Below are 9,293 nucleotides of genomic sequence, written 5' to 3'. Positions count from 1 at the left end.
CTGCTTCAGGAAAGCTCCCATCTTGAAGTAGTCCCGCCCCTGCTTTGCATGGCTCATTTTAATATATTGAGTGGGCCATCTGTAACCCATTCATCTCACTCAAAAAGCCGTTAGAAGAACTCATCCCTCCCTCTTTGGCCTCTGCAGCTCATTAGCATAAAATCTGAACCACATGCACAAACACACTCCAGGCCTCCATGAGTGTGTTCAAACATGTATTCACACTCACACTCACACACACACACAGACACACACACACACACACACACACACACACACACCAAATGGTGGGGCATGTCAAGCTTATGTTTAAACTTGTATTTTCAATGGAATTTTATTTTTTATATCACAGCGGGAAATCATTTTTTTGAATAATAATACTCCTCATTATTTTTCAAAATGCAGTTTTGCATAGCAGAATTCCCAATTCAGTTTAATTCAATAAACCACACCAGTAAACATTTAACACCCACAAACAAATACACAATGCGTAGCCACTTTTTCCCCACTCATTTTTCATAAAGCACCCCATTCTCTCAGCAGAGCATGCTAGTGATGACTAGCCATTAATCACAAGTCTTATCTGCCACACTGGACACTGTTTTTATGGCATCCTCAAGTCAACATGACAGGTCATATCAGTGTTTTCAGTCCCTGTTTGCTGCTGAAAGCTCACTTCTGCCTGTCTGCTCAAAGGCTGGTGAAAACAGTAGATGAAGTACTCCACCTCCTCCTCTCTCTGTAATTCTCTCTCTCTCTTTGCATCTCTGGCAGTTCTAACCACTCAAAACCTAACTGTGTGTAGTGGGTGTCTTTCACACTGATGTCATTTAACTCAAACTGTATTCGTCTTTTATATTTCAGGAGATTTCTCAGTTGTATTGCACTTTTATTGTTAATTATATTATTGTTAATAAAATATAAACAGTTTCATCATATATATATTATATATAAATTAAAAACCATAATAAGCCTATTTATATTTCAGTCAAAATCAGTTAACGTAAAGTCAAAATTTTTATACAATTTCCTGGTATTATTGTAAGATTCATTGATTCATGTTATTCAAAAGGGAGAAAAGTATTTTTTGATATTATAATAACCTGCTTCACCTCGAAAGTGCCTTTCAAAGTGCCTTTTGCTCATTAAAATGCTTTTTCTTATGTCACAGGATTTCTTGCAATACAAGCACTGCTGGGTTTTCTCATTGAATAACACTTTTGTCACTCATAAATATGTCAGATTTTGGATGTAATGCATGTTGGGAATTGCATTGACATTGAAAAAAAAAACAAATATCTTTCTCATATATGAACATTTATTATAAAAGCTTTTAGGAAAATGATACAAATGAGACATTTGTTGACATACAGTGCAGTGAGCTTACGCAGAAAACAATTCATGGTCTTGGATGAACTTAAAAAAACTGAGACATAGACTTCTATATTGATCTCCTTTATAATATCATAGCTGCCAAGGAGAATCGGTTGAAAGAGATCATAATAGTTTGTTCAATGAGATGAGAGTGTTTCATTGCTTCCATTAATACACACAAAAAAATATCAAGACAAATTCTCCTGCTATCATGTCATGATAAAATCATACAATAAGACAGTCTTTGTATACATAAAGTTGCAGTGCACCTGGCCACTCCAAACATAAAGCTCTCCTCCATGCACAAAAATGAAGCCAAGGTGAAAGCGAGGGACTGCACCTTTAAAGCAGCCTCATGATGAATGCGTTTGGCAGGTCGGTGGATGATAGAGTGGAGTGAGTGATACGATAGTGCTGGGCTCTTTGAAACCTGGCAGAGCCTGAAGGCATGACTCCACAAGTCCTTCAGCCCTTCATGAGTTAATGTCCTAATCTGTTTTCGGCAGAGCCTTGCAGGCATGCGCAGCAGCCAAGGGCAAAAACTAATGAAATGCTCTTTTAGCCAGCCGTCATTATTGGTCACACTTAGAGAGGGAATGTCAACAAGGAGGCTATTATCTGCTCTAAATCTCCACAGACGTCCACACAAATGTTCCAGGGCTTTCGCTGCTCCCTCCATCTCTGTCAAAACACCTCCTTCACCAGCCTTTCACGCAGAAACTGAGAAGGTGTAAAGGCTTAATAAAAGGGTTAGTTCACCCAAATATTAAAATTATCTCATTAATGACTCACCCTCATGTTGTTCCAAACCCGTAAGACCTCCGTTCATCTTCGGGACACAGTTTAAGATATTTTAGATTTAGTCCGAGAACTGTCAGTCCCTCCATTGAAGCTGTGTGTACGGTACACTGTCCATGTCCAGAAAGGTAAGAAAAACATCTTCAAAGTAGTCCATGTGACATCAGAGGGTCAGTTAGAATTTGTTGAAGCATCGAAAATACATTTTGCTCCAAAAATAACAAAAACTACGACTTTACTCAGCATTGTCTTCTCTTCAGTGTCTGTGAGCGCGTTCACTGCAGTTTAGTGATATCCGGTTGGCGAAAGAATCACTCGTTGTAACCGGATCTTCTTAAACCAGTTTACCAAATCGAACTGAATCGTTTGAAATTGTTCTTGTGTCCAATAAGCATTAATCTACAAATGACTTAAGCTGTTAACTTTTTTAATGTGGCTGAGTCTCCCTCGGAGTTCAAACAAACCAATATCCCGGAGTTATTCATTTACTCAAACAGTACACTGACTGAACTGCTGTGAAGAGAGAACTGAAGATAAACACCAAGTCGAGCCTGATAATGAACAAACGATTAACTCGTTCTGGAGTCAAGAACCGTTTCTGTCGGATGCGTCCGATTCGAGAACCGAGGAGCTGATGATACTGCGCATGTGTGATTCAGTGTGATGCAGAATGAAACACACAGATCCGGTTATATCGAGTGATTCGTTCACGAACCGGATATCACAAACTGCTTTGTTTTGAACTCTCTTACAACAGACATGGAAGAGAAGACAATGCTGAATAAAGTCGTAGTTTTTGCTATTTTTGGACACATTTTTTTTCGATGCTTCAACAAATTCTAACGGACCCTCTGATGTCACATGGACTTCTTTGAAGATGTTTTTCTTTCCTTTCTGGACATGGACAGTAGACCTTACACACAGTTTCAATGGAGGGACTGAGAGCTCTCGGACTAAATCTAAAATATCTTAAACTGTGTTCTGAAGATGAACTGAGGTCTTACTGGTTTTGAACAACATGAGGGTGAGTCATTAATGAGATAATTTTAATATTTGGGTGAACTAACCCTTTAAGCCGTTGTATTTAGTTATATATTATATATCTATAAAAATCTTGCCCAAATTACATTTTGTTAATAATCATCTTTGCATGTATGAATGAGTCATAATTATTAAATGAAAATATATTTTTTTAATAGTTTAAGTTTCAGTTAATGATGATAACCCATATTTTTATTTTATTATTGAAATAAATCAGAAATAAATTATAAATATTATATGAAAAACTAAATTAGAAACTAACTGAAAAAGTTTAAATTGAAGCACTAAAATTACTAACTGGAAGTAAATAGAAACTAAAACTGAATTAAAACTAAATAGTAATATTAAAAAATAAAAATAAAAGCACACAACAAAATTACTAAAAAAAATAAAAGAAAAATAAAAAGAATACTGAAAATACAAAAATGTATGCTAATTTAATTTAAAACATTTTCCATGTTTAGTTTTTTGCATGCAAACCTGAGCTCAAACATACATTTGATTAATTAAATAACAATTTGAATTTTACATCTATTGTATCAGTTCAAAATGATGTGAGAATTCAGTTAAAGTGAATTGAATCAAATCTTCAACTAACTTTCCATGGGGTCAGAATTACACAAACATATAATGCTAATATTAAGATATAGCTGTCTGGTATGCATTTGCAGCATTGTTTCTTTTAAAATGTATTTCTGCATTTAAAAAAGTACAACAATAATATATATTTTAGGGTCACACTTTATTTTAGGGTCCAATTCTTACTATTAACTAACCATTAACTATGAATTTTGCCTCAATTAACTCCTTATTTGCTGCTTATTAATAGTTTATAAGGTAGTTGTTTAGGGTATTGGGTAGGACTATGGATGTCATGCATTATATGTACTTTATAAGCACTAATAAACAGCCAATATGTTAATAATAGACATGCTAATAAGCAACTAGTTATTAGTGTGAATTGGACCCTATACTTAAGTGTAACCAAAAACTCTTAGTATCCTGTGAGGGTTGTTCATGACAAAAAGACCGTAATGAAGTGTGTTTTTTGTGTTTAGTTGAATACATTTGACATGAATGTTCAGGACGAAACATCACAAATATAGTGGTGCCAATCGACAACATCCTTAACTCCTCCAGAGTCCAGCTCAGCATTCTGTTCAATACATCCCACAGCATGAGAGAGCCAGAGGACTGAAACCATCCCTCCAGCCGGCAAGAGGCCTGCGGGACACACATATTCTATTCCCAGGACTTCAGTTCAGTATTCAGAATCAGACTTGCCTGTCATTGGGACTGAGAGCAAAGCTGGCTAGCAAATATCTAGAAAATAGATATATTATGATATGGTTTGATATTTCAAAAGAGCTTGAAATCAAAACAAAGAAAATCCCACAGCAAATTATAATGGCACAATTAACTAGTCATAAACTGACGCGTTTTTATCGAATTGTATCAAAATGAAAATTCTGCTTAACCAATTTAATTTCACAAGCTAAAGTGATTTCCTGTTAAAATAGGCTATTCTACAAATTCCCTACAAATGAGTGATAGAAGTCCATCATGGGAACTCTAATAGAAAACTATAATTACTTGTCAGAGTGAATTATCTTTTACAGGACACTAGTTATCTAGCCATAGCTGGCAATTATTAAAGCCTTAATCAAATATGGATGGTCATTTTTTAATTGAATTATTGCAGACCATCAGAGCACATTTGGGAGGTGAAAAATGAGCTGTGAGATGGAAACTGAGATCTATGCTAGATATGAGCATTAGTAATGATCCTGAGACCTATGTGGCACAGAGCAGTAATATAACCTGTAGTGTGAAAAATGACAGGAAACAAAAGTCGATGGCATCGACAGAGACATGAATATTGAGAGATAACTTAATTTACATGAATACATTTGGCAGACACTTCTATCCAATGTGACTTAGAGTGCAATCAGACTATGCATTTAATTGGTTCCAACATTCCCTGGAAATCAAACCAATGACTAGCACCGTGCTTCATTGTTTGAGCTACAGAAACATTCGTGTAAGTCTTTTAAATGTAGTTTTATGCAGCATGACAAACTTTTTCTTCATATTAATCCTAAGACATCACTGCACGCAAAACACAAGAAAATGACAACAGCGTCATATTTCAAAATCTGGTTTCCACAACTTTTAGATTGTAGATTGTAAATATCTGACTAACTGACGCCTTCAAAGGGGCCAAAACGAGATAATCTAAAAGTGATTCAGCTCCTGCTCTATACATTACTCCCTCATGTAATTCCTTACATTTTAATTAATAATTCCTTACATTTATATACTGCTTTTCTAGACACTCAAAGCGCTTACATAGTTAGGGGGTATCTCCTCATCCACCACCAGTGTGCAGCATCCACCTGGATGATGCGACGGCAGCCATAGCACCCACCACACACCAGCTTACTGGTGGAGAGGAGACAGAGTGATGAAGCCAATCAGCAGATATTGGGATTGTTAGGAGGCCATGATGGTCGGAGACCAATGGGCAAATTTAGCCAGGATGCCGAGGTCACACCTCTACTCTTTTCGTAAGACATCCTGGGATTTTTAATGACCACAGAGAGTCAGGACCTCGGTTTAATGTCTCATCCGAAGGACAGTGCTTGTTGACAGTATAGTGTCCCCATCACTACACTGGGGCGCTAGGACCCACACAGACCACAGGGTGAGCACCCCCTGCAGGCCTCACTAGCACCTCTTCCAGCAGCAACCTAGTTTTCTCAGGAGGTCTCCCATCCAGGTACTGAACAGGCTCAACCCTGCTTAGCTTTAGTGGGAAACTAGTCTTGGGCTCCAGGGTGATATGGCTGCCGGCAATGAGATGGCAACAGCTTGAAACAGCACTTCCTGCCTTTACACTTGAGAGAGTGTCTGAAGTATATGCCCAGTCCTCAACAACTGTCTACAGATAAATGCATAAATGTCTTTTGTGCGCTTTTAAATGCATTCTTTTGAGCAGATCTTTTTAATATATATGATATATGATAAACAAACTTAAGATTAACTGAAATGAAATTAAAGCTCCCTCAGTTTCTGCACTGACTATGTCACTTTCAGCCCAATATTGTTTTGAATGTAAAAGCGTCATTGGAAATATGTCAAGTGTAATTTGTCACATGGCATACTAAAACCATTGAATCTAGTTATTTATTATTACATTTATTAAATTATTAACATTCACACATCAGGTACTTTCACCCAAAACACAGTAATTCAAGGTTCAACATTTGAACATTTATCCATTGCCTAAATCAAACCATTGGTGGACTGCTGAATGACTTTATAAGCATTAAACTGTAAGTATATTAATTCTAAACATATTGTAACTAAAAGTAGAATAAGGTCATAATACTTTAGGCTGTAATAATTAGTTACAATATTTCACAAAGAACCAAAATATTAGATTGGTCTTGGGCCTATATAAAACTTGTTCACACTTTAGTTTAGGAACCAGTTCTCATTATTATGTATTTGCTTATTTGTATGCAGATTACTAGCATAGTGACTGTTTATTAGCACATATTAATATCAATATCAATACAATATTAATGCCTCTGCATGACCATGTTTTAGATATCGTGATCCCACCCCATAGATAAACTTAGCAACTACCTAAACGTAACAACCTACTAACTAACAATAATCAGCAAACTAATAGTTTATTGAGGCAAAAGTCATAGTTAATATAATTAGTTCATAGTGAGATTTGGTCCCCAAACTAAAGTGTGACCTAAAAGTATATGTAAGTAATATAAAGTATATGAAAACGGATGCTGAATTCGGAACCGCATACAAGTACTAGTAAACTTCAACTTAATTTGTAACTTTTTCTCCATTCTAATTTCAGTCGAGCCCAGAATTGAAAGTGTGTAATATGCTTGCGCTGTACACATGCCAATGTTTGTGATGCTGTTTGTTTCATGAGTTTCTTATTTAAGTAGAGTATATTTTGTCCTTCTTCCTATAGGAACACAGCTTGCCCAAATCTGTTCTGGAGATGCAGATGTAACATTTGTCATGTCAATAGAACTATTTGCACTTAATTGATTAGCTGTAGGGGTGAAGGCCTCCCTGTGGCCTTTCTGACAAGAGAGAGTGAAAATGTGTTTGTCTGTGTGTGTTTGTGGGGGGGGGGGGGGGTAGAAATGGTGAGCAAGAGATTCACCAAAACAGATTGTATCGGTCGTGTCGCTACTGATGGGTCTCCACTAACTGTGTCTGGACCAGTACTGTTCAGGGCTGATACTGCACCCTGGAGATCACCCAGATAACAGCACTGGCATCCTCTCTCATTCACACCACAGAGGAGGGGAAGGACAGCCTCTCCCCTGAGACAGAGGACCGTTGTATCGAGGGGCAGGAGGGGAAGCTTGAGAAAGGGCAACTGGATGAGAAATGGAAAAATGTCATTAGGTCTGATGTTAACAATTATTAATGTTTAATTTGTGAAAGAATCATTCCTAGTTCTTTTTGAGAGTTCTGCAAAGCACTTTAGGACTTAAATGTCCTAAAATTTATCTGGCAAATTAACACTTTATTTTAAGGATCAATTCTCACTGTTAATAAGCATGCATATTACTAGCATATTGGCTGTTTATAAAGTGCTTATTAATGCCTTATTCCGCATCATCATATTTTAGATCCTGCAACCCTGTCCCAGTGGTTTTCAAATTATTTAAGAACAACCTCCCCTCCCCATTTTTTTAAACTGATGTCAAGTCAAGTCATTTTTATTTATATACTGCTTTAAATAAAAATAAATTGTGTCACATCAACTGAAAAACATTAATTAGGAAAACATTGTTTCAATAATGCAAAATGACAGTTAAAGGCAGTTCATCATTGAATTCAGTGATGTCATCATTCATCTCAGTTCAGTTTAAATTGTATCTGTGAAATCATCTGCAATCAAGTGTCCCCAACTAACCAAGCCAGAGACGACAGCGACAAGGAACCAAAACTCCATCGGTGACAGAATGGAGAAAAAACCTTGAGAGAAACCAGACTCAGTTGGAGGGCCAGATAGTGGATCAGCACCTAGAAAGGACCTCTGCAGTCCTTAAAGACAGCAAAGACCAGGACAACTAGCCCCAGATACAGATCCCCTGTAAAGACCTTGTCTCAGAGGACCACCAGGACAAGACCACAGGAAACATGATTCTTCTGCACAATCTGACTTTGCTGCAGCCTGTAACTGAACTTTCATTTTTCGAATTGGTTTCGTCTGGTCAGAGGAGAACTGGCCCCCCAACTGAGCCTGGTTTCTCCCAAGGTTTTTTTCTCCATTCTGTCACCGATGGAGTTTCGGTTCCTTGCCGCTGTCGCCTCTGGCTTGCTTAGTTGGGGACACTTCATCTACAGCGATATCATTGACTTGATTGCAAATAAATGCACAGACACTATTTAACTGAACAGAGATGACATCACTGAATTCAATGATGTACTGCCTTTAACTATCATTTTGCATTATTAAAACACTGTTTTCCTAATGAATGTTGTTCAGATGCTTTGATGCAATATATTTTGTTTAAAGCGCTATATAAATAAAGGTGACTTGACTTGACTTGACTATGCAAAAGAATGTTGTGGTCAATAGAGTCGAACGCAGCACTAAGATCCAATAGGACTAATAGAGAGATGGTGATGTGAAACATATTGTCCCATTCCATTTACATGGACATCAGTAATCGAATTATTTACCTTATTCTGAATAAGACAATATAATTTGTTAGATTAAGGTGTTTACATGAGTTGCTTTACATGAAATTGTGTATTAAAATACGTTCCGAGGTTCATTCATGTTTATTTCGTGATTTAAGGAAATATGAAAAGACGATCAATTCACGTGAAATTCACTTGAACTGAGGCAATACAGTGATCTGTCATGATAAAAAATGACAACATTTGAAACTGTAAATTGTACCCTGTTAAGGGCATGTTATTTATTTGAATTTATTTTTAACCTTACTTAATATGATTTGGTTAAATACTCAAATAAAGAGCTGCAAAAGTCTATCATGACACTTAAAACATTACATTAA

Source organism: Carassius gibelio, chromosome A5, assembly GCF_023724105.1.
Source record: "Carassius gibelio isolate Cgi1373 ecotype wild population from Czech Republic chromosome A5, carGib1.2-hapl.c, whole genome shotgun sequence".
Lineage (NCBI taxonomy): Eukaryota > Metazoa > Chordata > Actinopteri > Cypriniformes > Cyprinidae > Carassius > Carassius gibelio.
The sequence above is the reverse complement of the archived record's forward strand: the minus strand, read 5'-3'. Positions refer to the sequence as shown.